At 44.9% G+C, this 16,709-nt stretch overlaps 1 protein-coding gene across 1 annotated transcript in view; it reads left to right on the top strand.

Moving 5' to 3' along the window:
- The first annotated feature begins 11,806 nt into the window (after positions 1-11,806).
- Positions 11,807-16,709, top strand: part of LOC133563455 (immunoglobulin superfamily member 22-like) — a 64,817-nt gene continuing 59,914 nt past the window's right edge. Inside the window, exon 1 of the mRNA XM_061917588.1 lies at positions 11,807-12,038. The gene's annotated coding sequence lies outside the window, so the exon portion shown is untranslated. The remainder of the gene's footprint in view (positions 12,039-16,709) is intronic.

The following is a 16,709-nucleotide window of genomic DNA, read 5'->3' as shown; positions in this document are numbered from 1 at the left end:
ATCCGGACCACGGATCATGACAAAAAGTCACTTTTTGCACATTCTCCATGTTCTGTATTGCTGCAATAATTATGAACATTTGTGTGGATTGTCTTTCTTATTTTTGAATGTAATAGTTGTGTTTAGATTTTCTGTCCACCTCAGATGTCACAAAATTCCGTGGCAATAAGTCGTTTTTTTTTTTGTTTTGTAATTTTATTTGCATACTTTCAATTTTGCAATTACCTTTAAGCACCTTTTTAAGCACCGTTTGTTTCTTTTAAGTCCCAATTTGGTGGAAAGAAATAAACCATACCCATTCCTACTACCCTGGTATCAATAATATTGATATTTAGATAAATCCACCCACCTCCACTCATATGCCCTCACTTCGACCTGGCGTCTGCAGCAAGTGGAATCTGGTGTGTCAATTACGGCACAGTAAAAATCGATCCGGCTGTAGTCTACTCATCAACTGCTGGAGATATTGCCTTTAGAACAAGCGTTGAATGTTGTTTGCTGACGTTCCATTTGGAACTTCGCTAATCGACAGAGCCTCCTTTTTTTAGAACAAAGTCTGCCGCAGACAAGGATGCCACAAGTGACCAAATCCCCAAGCTTTCATTGTGTTGTGCACTAAGAATGAAATCTAGGTCATTTCTCCATCATTAGTAAGCCAGGTGTAGCACAGAGGATTAGAGAACTGTCAATGAGGCTCTCTGTCCTCTCTTGTTCCTCCATGCACAGGCCTCCCTCTGTTGCCCAGTGTCAACACCAAATTGGAAACGGCTCTGTGCTTTTCTTGTTCTATATTTGATACAGAGCAGTGATATGATGCGGAAAATCAATGGTTTGTAATTTAAAAGAAAACACTAAAGGGGAACATTATCACCAGACCTATGTAAGCATCAATATGTACTTTGATGTTGCAGAAAAAAGACCATATGTTTTTTTTAACTGATTTCCGAACTCTAAAAGGGTGAATTTGACGATTTAAACGCCTTTCAATTGTTCGCTGTCGGAGCAATGACCTTTCACCCGTGATGTCCCAACATGAAGCAATCCGCCATTGTCTCAAACACATTACACACACCAAGTCAAATCAGCTCTGTTCTTTTCCGTTTTTTCGACTGTTTTCCGTACCTTGGAGACATTATGCCTCGTCGGTGTGTTGTCAAAGGGTGTAACAACACGAACAGAGACAGATTCAAGTTGCACCAGTGGCCAAAAGATGCGAAAGTCCCTCGTTTGTTCTGCACGCTGCACCGATGACAGCTATGCTACGACAGAGATGGCATAGAGATACCAAGAATGTGTGGATATTCTGCGACACTCAAAGCAAACGCATTTCCAACGACAAAGTCAACAAAATCACAAAGGTGAGTTTTGTTGATGTTATTGACTTATGTGGAGTGCTAGTCAGACATATTTGGTCATATTTGCATCCAGCCTTTCCCTCCACCCACATTTAATGCCAAACAAACACATACCAATCGTTGGTTGGAAGACGATCGCCGAAACCGTCCGCGCTTCCTCTCGTGCCGCTGTCTGTCGTGATATGGCTCAATAGCTTCAGTTTCTTCTTCATATTTGTTTTCGCTATCTGCCTCCACACTCCAACCATCCGTTTCAATACATGCGTAATCTGTTGAATCGCTTGCGCCGCTGGAATCCGAGTCTGAATCCGAGCTACTATGCTATACCTTTCTGTACCATCCGCCATGTTTGCTTATCGTGGCTTCACACAGTGACGTCACAGGACAATAGACGGGTGGAAATAACGACGGTTAAAATCAAGCACTTTGAAGCCGTTTTTCGGGATATTGCGTGGTGGGTAAAATTTTGAGAAAAACTTCGAAAAATAAAATAAGCCACTGGGAACTGATTTTTATTGGTTTTAACCCTTCAGAAATTGTGATAATGTTCCCCTTTAAGGGCAATTATTCTGACACGGGGGACAAATGTAGAGAAAAAAATGTGTCTTGGGGCCAGTATATCTATTTTTAGTAAAACTAATGGGTTGGGGAGGAGATTCTGCCCCAAGTGGAGGGTTCAAGTACCTAGGAGTCTTGTTCACGAGTGAGGAAAGAGTGGATCGTGAGATCGACAGGCGGATCGGTGCGGCGTCTTCAGTAATGCGGACGTTGTACCGATCCGTTGTGGGGTAGGAGATTCTGCCCCAAGTGGAGGAGTTCAAGTACCTAGGAGTCTTGTTCACGAGTGAGGGAAGAGTGGATCGTGAGATCGACAGGCGGATCGGTGCGGCGTCTTCAGTAATGCGGACGTTGTACCGATCCGTTGTGGTGAAGAAGGAGCTGAGCCGGAAGGCAAAGCTCTCAATTTACCGGTCGATCTACGTTCCCATCCTCACCTATGGTCATGAGCTTTGGGTCATGACCGAAAAGATAAGATCACGGGTACAAGCGGCCGAAATGAGTTTCCTCCGCCGGGTGGCGGGGCTCTCCCTTAGAGATAGGGTGAGAAGCTCTGCCATCCGGGAGGAACTCAAAGTAAAGCCGCTGCTCCTCCACATCGAGAGGAGCCAAATGAGGTGGTTCGGGCATCTGGTCAGGATGCCACCCGAACGCCTCCCTAGGGAGGTGTTTAGGGCACGTCCAACCGGTAGGAGGCCACGGAGAAGACCCAGGACACGTTGGGAAGACTATGTCTCCCGGCTGGCCTGGGAACGCCTCGGGATCCCCCGGGAAGAGCTAGACGAAGTGGCTGGGGAAAGGGAAGTCTGGGTTTCCCTGCTTAGGCTGTTGCCCCCGCGACCCGACCTCGGATAAGCGGAAGAAGATGGATGGATGGAAAGATGGATGGAAAACTAATACACAACCTCACAATAAAGTTTGATTGAATGCTAAAAAGGTTATGACAGACCGCCTAAAAACAGATTGGAATTTTTTGTTTTTCTATGAACGATAAAACCCTGAATATTGAAAAAATATGAACGTCACACCTCCTCTCAATCGACATTGTTTACATTCAAGACAAATGCAACAAACACAGCAAAATATGAACATGACGGGTAAAAAAACAAAAAAAACATCCACAATCATATATATCTGACATATCACTAAGCTTTAGAACTTTCTTGTAAAAACCCATTCCACATCTGTCCCTGACACCCACATTTCAGGCTGGCCGCTCTGGAAACACTCTGTGGAAACGCTCCCCACCCACACTGCTTGGTGCCTCGTCTGACCTGCTGTGGCGTCGATTACCATAGTAACTAGTAAGGTTGTACGGTATACGGGTATTAGTATAGTACTGCGATACTATTGAATCATATTTGGTACCATACCGCCTCTGAAAAGTGCCGGTCCATCACACCCTAAGATTTTTTGTTAAAATAATGCCAATAATGCAATTTTTTCTGGTCCCCTTTATTTAGAAAATAATCAAAAAGTATCAAAATAATGCCAATAATGCTATTTTTTTCTGGTCCCCTTTATTTAGAAAACAATCAAAAAGTATCAAAATAATATCAGTATCAGGACAACACTAGTCACTAAAATATCATGCAAAAGCATAGATTCCAACCATTGAAATATGTTGTATAGTTCAAAACTTACGGTATTTTGAAAACATCACTGCCCATCATAATGGTAGCTACACTTTCCATCTTAAAGATGTAAAAAAAAAAAAATTGGGGAATGTCCAGCGGGCTAGATTGAAAAGCTTAACGGGCCGCATGTGGCCCCCGGGCCTCAATTTGCCCAGGTCTGATCTAAGCAGTTGGTAACCCATCATTTTTTTTAGTATTAAAATGTGTCTTCTGTTGTACATGTGGAGTAAAAAAACTTCATTTTTAAAAGCTAACAACTTGAAGAGGGTTCTGATATTCAAGGAAACGACACGGTAGTACATGTTAAGGGCTTCTGCATCGCAGGTAGTGTAGTTTTTTGTGTAATGTCCTGTGTTGGTTTTTCTTGTGTTGGTTTCTCTTGCGTTGATTTCCGAGGTTTTGTCTTTGGTTATGTTCCTTCCTTTCTTTTTTCTTGTTTTCTTTTTGCAACTCAACGCCAAGAAAACGGAAATGCAGATTATCGGTCCTGCTAGAAACCAACATCTATTTAATAACACCACCTTAAAGGCCTACTGAAATGAGATTTTCTTATTCAAACGGGGATAGCAGGTCAGTTCTATGTGTCATACTTGATTATTTCGCGATATTGTCATATTTTTACTGAAAGGATTTGGTAAAGAACATCGACGATAAAGTTCGCAATTTTTGGTCGCGAATAAAAAAGCCTTGCTTGTACCGGAAGTAGCAAAGGATGTGTTCGGTGACGTTACGGGTTGTGGAGCTCCTCACATCCTCACATTGTTTACAATCATGGCCAGCAGCAGCGAGAGCGATTCGGACCGAGAAAGCAACGATTTCCCGACTAATTTGAGTGAGGATGAAAGATTCGTGGATGAGGATAGTGAGAGTGAAGGACTAGAAAAAAAAAAGAAAATAAAAAAAAGAAATGGCAGTGGAAGTGATTCAGATGTTATTAGACACATTTACTAGGATAATTCTGGAAAATCCCTTATCTGCTTATTGTGTTACTAATGTTTTAGAGAGATTATATAGTCATACCTGAAAGTCGGAGGGGTGTGGCCACGGGTGTGGTGACCGCCAGTGTCTCCGAGGGAAGCCGCGTTTCTCGACGAGGCAAGGCAGCCGGGCCGAGATTTTTTTTTTTTTCCCTCCACGGAGTAAGCATCCGACGGTCGGTGGAGGCCAGTGGGAGGAGGCAAGAGAGTCCACAGCTGCAGGAGGAACGACACAAACTCTCCGCTCATGTCTACGGTAAGAGCCGATTGTAAACAAGGAAACACCGGCTGTGTTTGTGTTGCTAAAGGCGGCTGCAATTCACCGCTTCCTACCTACATCTTTCTCCTTTGACGTCTCCATTATTAATTGAACAAATTGTCAAAGATTCAGCAACACAGATGTCCAGAATACTGTGTAATTATGTGATTAAAGCAGACCACTTATAGCTGTGATCGGTGCTGGAACAAAATGTCCGCTACAATCCGTGACGTCACGCGCACGCGTCATCATACCGCGACGTTTTCAACAGGATACTTCACGCGAAATTTAAAATCGCAATTTAGTAAACTAACCCGGCCTTATTGGCATGTGTTGCAATGTTAATATTTCATCATTGATATATAAACTATCAGACTGCGTGGTCGGTAGTAGTGGGTTTCAGTAGGCCTTTAACATTTGACTACCAATCAATTTCACAAGGCGACTCGGTAAAGAATCTGGGTACCATCTTCAATTTCTTTTTTTTTTACTATCTTCAACCCAACTCCTTCGTTTGAGTCACACATTAAAAGCGTTACTAAAACGGCCTTCTTTCATCCGCGTAATATCGCTAAAATTCGCTCCATTTTGTCCACTAGCGACGCTGAGATCATTATCCATTCGTTCGTTAAGTCTCGTCTCGATTACCGTGACGTACTATTTTTGGGTCTCCCCATGTCCAGCATTAAACGAATACAGTTGGTACAAACTGCGGCTAAATAAGAACGATCTTCCATTTGTTCACGTTGCTTTAATAAATTATAGCAGTGAAATACAATAACAAAACATGGGCTTCACGGTGGCAGAGGGGTTAGTGCGTCTGCCTCACAATACAAAGGTCCTGCAGTCCTGGGTTCAAATCCAGGCTCGGGATCTTTCTGTGTGGAGTTTGCATGTTCTCCCCGTGAATGCGTGGGTTCCCTCCGGGTACTCCGGCTTTTTCCCACTTCCAAAGACATGCACCTGGGGATAGGTTGATTGGCAACACTAAATTGGCCCTAGTGTGTGACTGTGAGTGTGAGTGTTGTCTGTCTATCTGGGTTGGCCCTGCGATGAGGTGGCGACTTGTCCAGGGTGTACCCCGCCTTCCGCCCGATTGTAGCTGAGATAGGCGCCAGCGCCCCCCGTGACCCCGAAAGGGAATAAGCGGTAGAAAATGGATGGATGGATGGGTTATCAACGTATTCCTAAGTGCCGTCTGGCATAACTTCAACACGCCATCCACTTCCTGTTTGCGTGTGTGTCACAATAATAGTACCGTGGTGCAACATTCTCTATCTCCCCCTGAGCCTTTAACATATGTAAACCAAGGCTGAAAAGTAATAATAAGCAGAAATGATGTGATAATCATTAATAAGAACATAACAAATGGTGATGAGGAACATAGAACTAAAATTCACAACCCATAAACCCCTTAAATGTTACCCCATCTCATAGTCTTTATGCCAGGCAGGCGCGCCGGGCTTCCTGGTGGACCGGCGCAGGCCCACGGCTGATGGTGTAGCGGGCGACTGGGGAGGGGCAGTCGATGGGGCCGCAGGAGCAGGCGACGGCCTGGCGGGGGTACTGCGATCTGGGGTCGCAGGCGCGGTGGACCTCTCAGTGAGTTAGGAAGGGTCCATGGGAGGCCGGGCAGGTGACAGGGTGGGCCGTGATGATACAGGGGGTTTCGACACCTTTGCAGGTAACGCCAAACTACTCAGGGGGTCAGGCAGCAGAGGCAGTGCAACAGGTGGCGGGATGCCAGTATGGGTTGCCAGGTCGTCATGAATGGATCGGGGGGTGGGCAGTTCATCGTGGACAGGAAGGAACTTGCGCAGGAATCTCCGGTTCCGAGGGGAGACCCTGCCCGACCCATCAATCTTGACGACGTACTGGTCATGCTGGTGGACCTCAACGACGCGGCCAGTCCTGTCCCACTTGTTGGGATGAGGCCCTGTCTGGTTCTGCACGCGTACGTGATCCCCCACTTTGAGGGGTGGCAGGCGCTTAGTGTGCTCCGCCCAACTGTCGGCTGTACGGATGTGTCTCACGCCATGTTGCATGGGGCCTGTACCTCCCGGGCGGGATCGGGATGAAGTCCCGTATGGGCGGGCCAAAGATGCACATCGCAGGGGAGAGCTTTGTGACAGGGTCGGGCGTGTTGCGGTAGTGTAGTATCGCCCTCTGCACAGAGTCAGTGTCCAGCTCCCCCTTCGGGCCAGTGTTGTCCGTGATCAGCCGCTTCATAGTCTTAACGCCGATTTCCGCGCGGCAGTTGCTGTGGGGGAAGGCTACAGACGAAAGGCGGTGGTGCACGCCCCATCTGCATAGAAAGGATCTGGTGTCGGCAGAGGTGAATTCCGGTCCACCGTCAGATGCTAGCTCCTCAGGCGTCCCATACGTGGCAAAGGCTCGGCGCAGGTGGCATATGAGGTCTGCTGCGCCGCCAGTCGACCTGGATATGAGTGGCCAGTTGGAGTACCGGTCCACGATTACTAGGTAGTGTACACCCCTATGGACGAAGAAGTCTGCGCATATAGCTTGGAAGGGGTACACAGGTAAAATGGGGGGAATTGGTGGCGCCGCAGGCTGAGAAGGTGCCATACGGTTGCAGTGTTCACAGTTAGCCCGGGTTGTGAGGATGGCGGCCGTCATACCTGGCCAGAACACAGAAAATTCCGCACAGGCAGTCATCATGGAGACGCCCTGGTGAGCGGCGTGTAGGGCGTCGAGTACTTCGTCGCGGAGGGAGGGTGGTATCACTACTCTGTCCCCGTACAGCACTACTCCGTCCATCGACGTGATGTCCTCGCGGTACTGGTAGAAGCCACGGATCGCTGTGGGCATCTCTGTCCTGGACTCCGGGAAGCCCGGCGCGCCTGCCTGGCATAAAGACTATGAGATGGGGTAACATTTAAGGGGTTTAGGGGTGGTGAATTTTAGTTCTATGTTCCTCATCACCATTTGTTATGTTCTCATTAATGATTATCACATCATTTCTGCTTATTATTACTTTTCAGCCTTGGTTTACATATGTTAAAGGCTCAGGGGGAGATAGAGAATGTTGCACCACGGTACTATTATTGTGACACACACGCAAACAGGAAGTGGATGACGTGTTGAAGTTATGCCAGACGGCACTTAGGAATACGTTGATAACATGTTTTGTTATAAATAAGAACGATCTTCCATTTGTTCACGTTGCTTTAATAAATTATAGCAGTGAAATACAATAACAAAACATGTTATCAACGTATTCCTAAGTGCCGTCTGGCATAACTTCAACACGTCATCCACTTCCTGTTTGCGTGTGTGTCACAATAATAGTACCGTGGTGCAACATTCTCTAGCGGCTGCTAGACTTTTGACAAGAACAAGAAAGTTTGATCACATTACGCCTGTACTGGCTCACCTGCACTGGCTTCCTGTGCACTTAAGATGTGACTTTAAGGTTTTACTACTTACATATAAAATACTACACGGTCTAACTCCAGCTTATCTTCCTGATTGTATTGTACCATATGTCCCGGCAAGAAATCTGCGTTCAAAGGACTCCGGCTCATTAGTGATTCCCCGAGCCCCAAAAAAATTCTGCGGGCTATAGAGCGTTTTCTATTCGGGCTCCAGTACTCTGGAATGCCCTCCCGGTAACAGTTCGAGATGCTACTTCAGTAGAAGCAATTAAGTCCCATATTAAAACTCATTTGTGTACTCTAGCCTTTAAAGAGACCCCTTTTTAGACCAGTTGATCTGCCGTTTCTTTTCTTTTCTCCTCTGCCCTCCTTTCCCTTGTGGAGGGGGGGCGGGGGACACAGGTCCGGTGGCCATGGATGAAGTGCTGGCTGTCCAGAGTCGGGACCCGAGATTGACCGCTCGCCTGTGCATCGGTTGGGGACATCTCTGCGCTGCTGACCCGTCTCCGCTTGGGATGGTCTCCTGCTGGCTCTCGCTACTATATTGGATCCACTATGGACTGGACTCTCACTGTTATGTTGGATCCACTATGGACTGGACTTTCACAATATTATGTCAGACCCGCTCGGCATCCATTGCTTTCGGTCTCCCCCAGTGGGGGTTGGGGGGTTGGGGGGGGGGGGGGGGGGTTGCCCACATATGCGGTCCACTCCAAGGATTCTCATAGTCGTTGTCACCGACGTCCTACTGGGGTGAGTTATTCCTTGCCCTTATGTGGGCTCTGTACCGCGGATGTTGTGGATTGTGCAGACCTTTGAGACACTGGTGATTTAGGGCTATATGAATAAACATTGATTGATTGACATTTTGTTGTTAGGAACCAAATCCGGTATGTTTGATGCCCACCTCACTTCTGTTCATACGGCTCTGGCTATCCAATGTGGACATGAGGCTTGCAGGTCGCAACATGGTGACGTCACGCCACCAGGATCTGGGGAACATGTAGGGGTGCGCTCCGATGACGTCACACCCCAGGCTACGAAAGCGGGCGCTGGCACATGTGATGCAGTCAATAAACACACTTTTCCCCCCCAACTTAGTCTACCAAGAAGCCTCCACCCAGTTACAGTAAGTCAACAGCTCACCACATGATGGACAAGTTTCACCCCCAAAGATGCAAGCTCTGCCCACCTTAACCACTCCACAGTTTCCCAAGATTCAGACATTTCCTTTATTTAGTTCTGCTCCACGAGAGCTTCTACGCGTGGACCAGCAAAAGCCCCGTATAAATCCCCAACCCCCCCCCCACCCCCCCAACTGCGGCTTAGCATGTCAGCATTGTATAGCTTGCAGTCATGCACTGACCAAATATGCCTGATTTGCACTCCAACAAGTCAATAACATCAACAAAGCTCACCTTTGTACATTCATGCACAGTATAAAATGTTTGGTGGACAAAATTAGACAAAGAAGAATTTACATGTAAAGGAACTGTTGTGTCACGGTCCACACAGAAATTAGTGGGACAAAATAATGTTCACCAAATACTCTCATCAGTGATGCATACACACAAACATATTGAACAGTGGGCTTTCTAACAATTGGGAAGGTTTGTGTGATGTTTGTCCTCAAACAAAAAACAAAAAAATCCTTTTTCTGAAATGCTCCAGGGAGCCACTAGGGCGGCACTGAAGAGCCGCATGCGGCTCGAGAGTTGTGGGTTGCTGACCACCGCCTTAAGAAACTGAGCAAAACAATGTAAATTAATGCATTCTGGTGTCTGGTAGCATCTTTTAAACAGAAATAGTTTTTAAATAAATATGAAAAAGACAGCGAGCCTTCGACATCCATTGCTTTCGTCCTCTCCAAGGTTCTCATAGTCATCACTGTCACCGACGTCCCACTAGGTGTGACTTTTCCTTGCCCTTATGTGGGCCTACCGAGGATGTCGTAGTGGTTTGTGTTGTGGTTTGTGCAGCCCTTTGAGACATTAGTGATTTAGGGCTATATAAGTAAACATTGATTGATTGATTGATTGATTGATAATAGCATGTTAGCCTGGATGGTGTTAGCACTCCACACCAGTCAATAAAATCAACAAAGCTCACCATTGTTTAGTCACGCACAGCATAAAACGTTTGGTGGACAAAATAAGTCAAAGGAGGAGTGGCACAAAACACGTCTTACTGTGGCAGCGATGGAGAAAGTTGCACATGTAAACGAGCTACGGTGAGTTCAGGGACCGCCAGAATTAGTAGGACAAATACTCTCATCAGTGAAGCATGAAGACAAGAAAATTAAAAAGTGGGCTTTTTAACAATTAAAAAGGTTTATGTTATCTTTGTCCTCTTATAGAAACATTATTAAAATAACTTTTTTTTTTCCCGCCATCTTTTTGTAGTTCTGAAAAAGCTCCAGGGAGCCACTAGGGCGGTGCTAAAGAGAAGGTTGCTAGTCCATGGTTTAATATAACTTTTTGCATGCAAATTTGATTAAGTATGAATAGTTGCGTGCTTAACTTTAGGTAGCTGAGGTCAAAAATCAGTACGTATTAAAATGTTCTATCAATCAATCAATCAATCAATGTTTATTTATATAGCCCCAAATCACAAATGTCTCAAAGGACTGCACAAATCATTACGACTACAACATCCTCGGAAGAACCCACAAAAGGGCAAGGAAAACTCACACCCAGTGGGCAGGGAGAATTCACATCCAGTGGGACGCCAGTGACAATGCTGACTATGAGAAACCTTGGAGAGGACCTCAGATGTGGACAACCCCCCCCCTCTAGGGGACCGAAAGCAATGGATGTCGAGCGGGTCTAACATGATACTGTGAAAGTTCAATCCATAGTGGCTCCAAGACAGCAGTGAGAGTCCCGTCCACAGGAAACCATCTCAAGCGGATCAGCAGCGTAGAGATGTCCCCAACCGATACAGGCGAGCGGTCCATCCTGGGTCCCGACGAGCGGTCCATCCTGGGTCTCGACTCTGGACAGTCAGTACTTCATCCATGGTCATCGGACCGGACCCCCTCCACAAGGGAGGGGGGGACATAGGAGAAAGAAAAGAAGCGGCAGATCAACTGGTCTAAAAAGGAGGTCTATTTAAAGGCTAGAGTATACAGATGAGTTTTAAGATGAGACTTAAATGCTTCTACTGAGGTAGCATCTCGAACTGTTACCGGGAGGGCATTCCAGAGTACTGGAGCCCGAACGGAAAACGCTCTATAGCCCGCAGACTTTTTTTGAGCTCTAGGAATCACTAATAAGCCGGAGTCTTTTGAACGCAGATTTCTTGCCGGGACATACGGTACAATACAATCGGCAAGATAGGCTGGAGCTAGACCGTGTAGTATTTTATACGTAAGTAGTAAAACCTTAAAGTCACATCTTAAGTGCACAGGAAGCCAGTGCAGGTGAGCCAGTACAGGCGTAATATGATCAAACTTTCTTGTTCTTGTCAAGCCCCCGTGTGTATGAGCTTGGGAGGCTGCTACAAAGCCTCCATCAACACACCCTCTTTAAAGAACGTTGATGTTCTAATACATCCCAAAGAGGATGCTCTGTGGAGGCCAGTGGAAGATTTTAGCAATGATTTGCTCACCCAGCCTGCAGGGACCAATGAACCCAACTAATTTTGAACAGATCAGTGCCTTATTTGTGCAAGTATGAGTCCATGCGGCGGCTCATACATGGAAATAAGACCCAAGTGGATACCAAGCTGACAGGAGTCTAACAAGAAGGGAGCGGATGCAGACTAAGAACATCATTTGAGGGGATATTTTGGCTGGAAGCAGCTGAGCAAGGAAATTCTGGAAACCATACTTCTGTTAGAAACTGTTTTGCTGTTACGTAAGTCCCATTTGTTATTTTTTTTGTTTTGTTTTGTAAAATTGCACCACTGAAAAGAAACTTAAAGAAAACGAAAAAGATTTTGTAATTGGCCATCCTGGAAACTGCAAGACGGAGGAGATGAAGCAATCAAGGACAACAAATAACTAGGAAAGCTGTGAGGCAGCAATCTATATATTCTTCTAGCCTGTCAATGATAGGTTTTTTTTTTTGTTACGTCCTGTAGAAATTCACTTTTGAAGGTAGTGTTCAAATTTAAACTAACTTAATTGAGCAACCTCAGCATAGAGATTCCTCGCTGCAGGTATACCAACTCTTACATTGATCGGGGTGTCATGTAACCCAGTGTTTTTCAACCTTTTTTGAGCCAAGGCGCATTTTCTTCATTGAAAAAAATCCGCAGACACACCTCCAGCAGAAATCATTTCGAAATGAAACTCAGCAGACAATAAAAAGTTGTTGCAATTGTTGGATATGAATTCAAACCATAACCAACCATGCATCAATATAGCTCTTGTCTCAAAGTAGGTGTACTGTCACCACCTGTCACATCACGACGTGACTTATTTTGAATTGTGTGCTGTTTCCCTGTTTGTAGTGTTTTACTTCTTGTCTTGTGCTCCTATTTTGGTGGCTTTTTCTCTTTTGTGTTTATTTTCCTGTAGCAGTTCCATGTCTCCCTTTGAGTGCTATTCGCCGCACATGATTTGTTTTAGCAGTCAAGATATTTAAGTTGTTGCTCTCTATTTTTGTGCGGACATTGATGATTGTCATGTCGGACGCCGTCTCTGCTCCACACACTGTAAGTCTTTGCTGTCGTCCAGCATTCTGTTTTTGTTTACTTTGTCGCCAGTTCAGTTTTAGTTCCGTTCTGCATAGCCATCCCTAAGCTTTGATGCCTTTTCTTAGGGGCACTCACCTTCTGTTTATTTTTGGTTTAAGCAATAGATAACTTTTTACCTGGACCCTGCCTCCCGCTATCGTCTGCATATTGTGATCACGACAAACCATCGTCGTCTCACACGACCCGTTCCTGACATCTACAAAGCAAATAGCTACCAACTTCCACCTACTGATATTGAGGGGAATAACATGGTTATTTTACCGAGCTCTAGACAGCACCGACACTAAACAACGGCACATTATTTGCTGATCATAATTACTGGTTTGCAAAAAATATTTTAAACCCAAATGGGTGAAACTACATAATCTCCCACAGCACACCGGACTGTATCTCACGGCGCAGTAGTGTGCCGCGGCACAGTGGTTGAAAAACACCGGTGCAACGAATCAAATTGTTACACGTGCTATGCTAAACCCAATGCTCCGCAGCGATTTTGGCACACATTTCAAATGAGGAACAAAAAGTGTACGTTCGACAATACGAAGCACTTCCACAGTGTGACTAAAAGTGGACTACATTTTGGACTATTTTGGACTATTTTCATGCTTTGTTTTAATAATCAATAAACAAAAAGGCTAAACAGTTTTATGTTTCACATTTAGTTCCTTTCCTGTACCAAAAATGAACCGAAATATGGCCTTAAAGCCAAGGTGTGTACTAAAACCTGTTTTGTTTTATAATAACGATAATAATAAAGACTGACAGGGCGGTCCTCTCCAAGGTTTCTCATTGTCATCCCGTTGGGTTGAGTTTTTTCTTGCCCCGATGTGGGATCTGAGGCGAGGATGTCGTTGTAGCTTGTGCAGCCCTTTGAGACACTCGGGATTTAGGGCTATATAAATAATCTTTGATTGATTGATTGGTTGATTGATACGCTCAAATTGCTTTACCAGGTTGGCGACACATTCGGTCATGTTTCTGATGATTTGTTTTATAATTCAATGAATATCATCCACTCGTTCTTCGCACTCACTTTCTTCCTTCCCGTGTTCGGAAAAACATAGTTTATTCTACAAACCCCGTTTCCATATGAGTTGGGAAATTGTGTTAGATGTAAATATAAACGGAAAAACAATGATTTGCAAACCCTTTTCAACCCATATTGAATTGAATGCAATACAAAGACAAGATATTTGATGTTCAAACTCATGAACTTTATTTTTTTTTGCAATTAATAATTAACTTAGAATTTCATGGCTGCAACCCGTGCCAAAATAGTTGGGAAAGGGCATGTTCACCACTGTGTTACATCACCTTTTCTCCTAACAACACTCAATAAACGTTTGGGAACTGAGGAAACAAATTGTTGAAACTTTAAAAGTGGAGTTCTTTCCCATTCTTGTTTTATGTAGAGCTTCAGTCGTTCAACAGTCATATTTTACGCTTCATAATGCGTCACACATTTTCGATTGGAGACAGGTCTGGACTGCAGGCGGGCCAGGAAATTACCCGCACTCTTTTTTTACGAATCCACGCTGTTGTAACACGTGGCTTGGCATTGTCTTGCTGAAATAAGCAGGGGCGTCCATGAAAAAGACGCCGCTTAGATGGCAGCATATGTTGTTCCGAAACCTGTACGTACCTTTCAGCATTAATGGTGCCTTCACAGATGTGTAAGTTACCCATGCCTTGGGCACTAATGCACCTCCATAACATCACAGATGCTGGCTTTTGAAATATGCGTCGATAACAGTCTGGATGGTTCGCTTCCCCTTTGTTCCGGATGACACAATGTCGAATATTTCCAAAAACAATTTGAAATGTGGACTCGTCAGACCACAGAACATTTTTCCACCTTGGGTCAGTCCATCTTAGATGATCTTGAGCCCAGAGAAGCCGGCGGCATTTCTGGATGTTGTTGATAAATGGCTATCGCTTTGCATAGTAGAGCTTTAATGTGCACTTACAGATGTAGTGACGAACTGTATTTAGTGACAGTGGTTTTTTGAAGTGTTCCTGAGCCCATGTGGTGATATCCTTTAGAGATTGATCTCGGTTTTTGATACAGTGCCATCCGAGGGAACGAAGGTCACGGTCATTCAATGTTGGTTTCCGGCCATGCCGCTTACGTGGAGTGAATCCTCCAGATTCTTTGAACCTTTTGATGATATTACGGACAGTAGATGTTGAAATCCCTAAATTTCTTGCAATTGAACTTTGAGAAACGTTGTTCTTAAACGGTTTGACTATTTGCTCACGCAGTTGTGGACAAAGGGGTGTACCTCGCCCCATCCTTTCTTGTGAAAGACTGAGCATTTTTTGGGAGGCTGTTTTTATACCCAATCACGGCACCCTCCTGTTCCCAATTAACCTGCACACCTGTGGGATGTTCCAAATAAGTGTTTGATGAGCATTCCTCAACTTTATCAGTATTTATTGACACTTTTCCCAACTTCTTTGTCACGTGTTGCTGGCATCAAAGTATAAAGTTAATGATTATTTGCACAAAAAAAAAAAACAATGTTTATCAGTTTGAACATCAAATATGTTGTCTTTGTAGCATATTCAACTGAATATGGCTTGAAAAAGATTTGCAAATCATTGTATTCCGTTTATGTTTACATCTAACACAATTTCCCAACTCATATGGAAACGGGGTTTGTACAAGAGTGTACAGAAAGGTTTGATTTAGTGGTATCAGTGTAATGGAGTACAGTTCTACAAATACAATAATAAAGATATATTGTATTACTATCAATCAATCAATCAATCAATGTTTATTTATATAGCCCCAAATCACAAATGTCTCAAAGGACTGCACAAATCATTACGACTACAACATCCTCGGAAGAACCCACAAAAGGGCAAGGAAAACTCACACCCAGTGGGCAGGGAGAATTCACATTCAGTGGGACGCCAGTGACAATGCTGACTATGAGAAACCTTGGAGAGGACCTCAGATGTGGGCAACCCCCCCCCTCTAGGGGACCGAAAGCAATGGATGTCGAGCGGGTCTAACATGATACTGTGAAAGTTCAATCCATAGTGGCTCCAAGACAGCAGTGAGAGTCCCGTCCACAGGAAACCATCTCAAGCGGATCAGCAGCGTAGAGATGTCCCCAACCGATACAGGCGAGCGGTCCATCCTGGGTCCCGACGAGCGGTCCATCCTGGGTCTCGACTCTGGACAGTCAGTACTTCATCCATGGTCATCGGACCGGACCCCCTCCACAAGGGAGGGGGGACATAGGAGAAAGAAAAGAAGCGGCAGATCAACTGGTCTAAAAAGGAGGTCTATTTAAAGGCTAGAGTATACAGATGAGTTTTAAGATGAGACTTAAATGCTTCTACTGAGGTAGCATCTCGAACTGTTACCGGGAGGGCATTCCAGAGTACTGGAGCCCGAACGGAAAACGCTCTATAGCCCGCAGACTTTTTTTGAGCTCTAGGAATCACTAATAAGCCGGAGTCCTTTGAACGCAGATTTCTTGCCGGGACATATGGTACAATACAATCGGCAAGATAGGATGGAGCTAGACCGTGTAGTATTTTATACGTAAGTAGTAAAACCTTAGTCACATCTTAAGTGCACAGGAAGCCAGTGCAGGTGAGCCAGTACAGGCGTAATGTGATCAAACTTTCTTGTTCTTGTCAAAAGTCTAGCAGCCGCATTTTGTACCAACTGTAATCTTTTAATGCTAGACATGGGGAGACCCGAAAATAATACGTTACAGTAATCGAGACGAGACGTAACAAACGCATGGATAATGATCTCAGCGTCTTTAGTGGACAGAATGGAGCGAATTTTAGCGATATTACGGAGATGA

Source organism: Nerophis ophidion, linkage group LG12 (genome assembly GCF_033978795.1).
Source record: "Nerophis ophidion isolate RoL-2023_Sa linkage group LG12, RoL_Noph_v1.0, whole genome shotgun sequence".
Lineage (NCBI taxonomy): Eukaryota > Metazoa > Chordata > Actinopteri > Syngnathiformes > Syngnathidae > Nerophis > Nerophis ophidion.
This window is presented reverse-complemented; position numbering and strand designations above follow the sequence as displayed.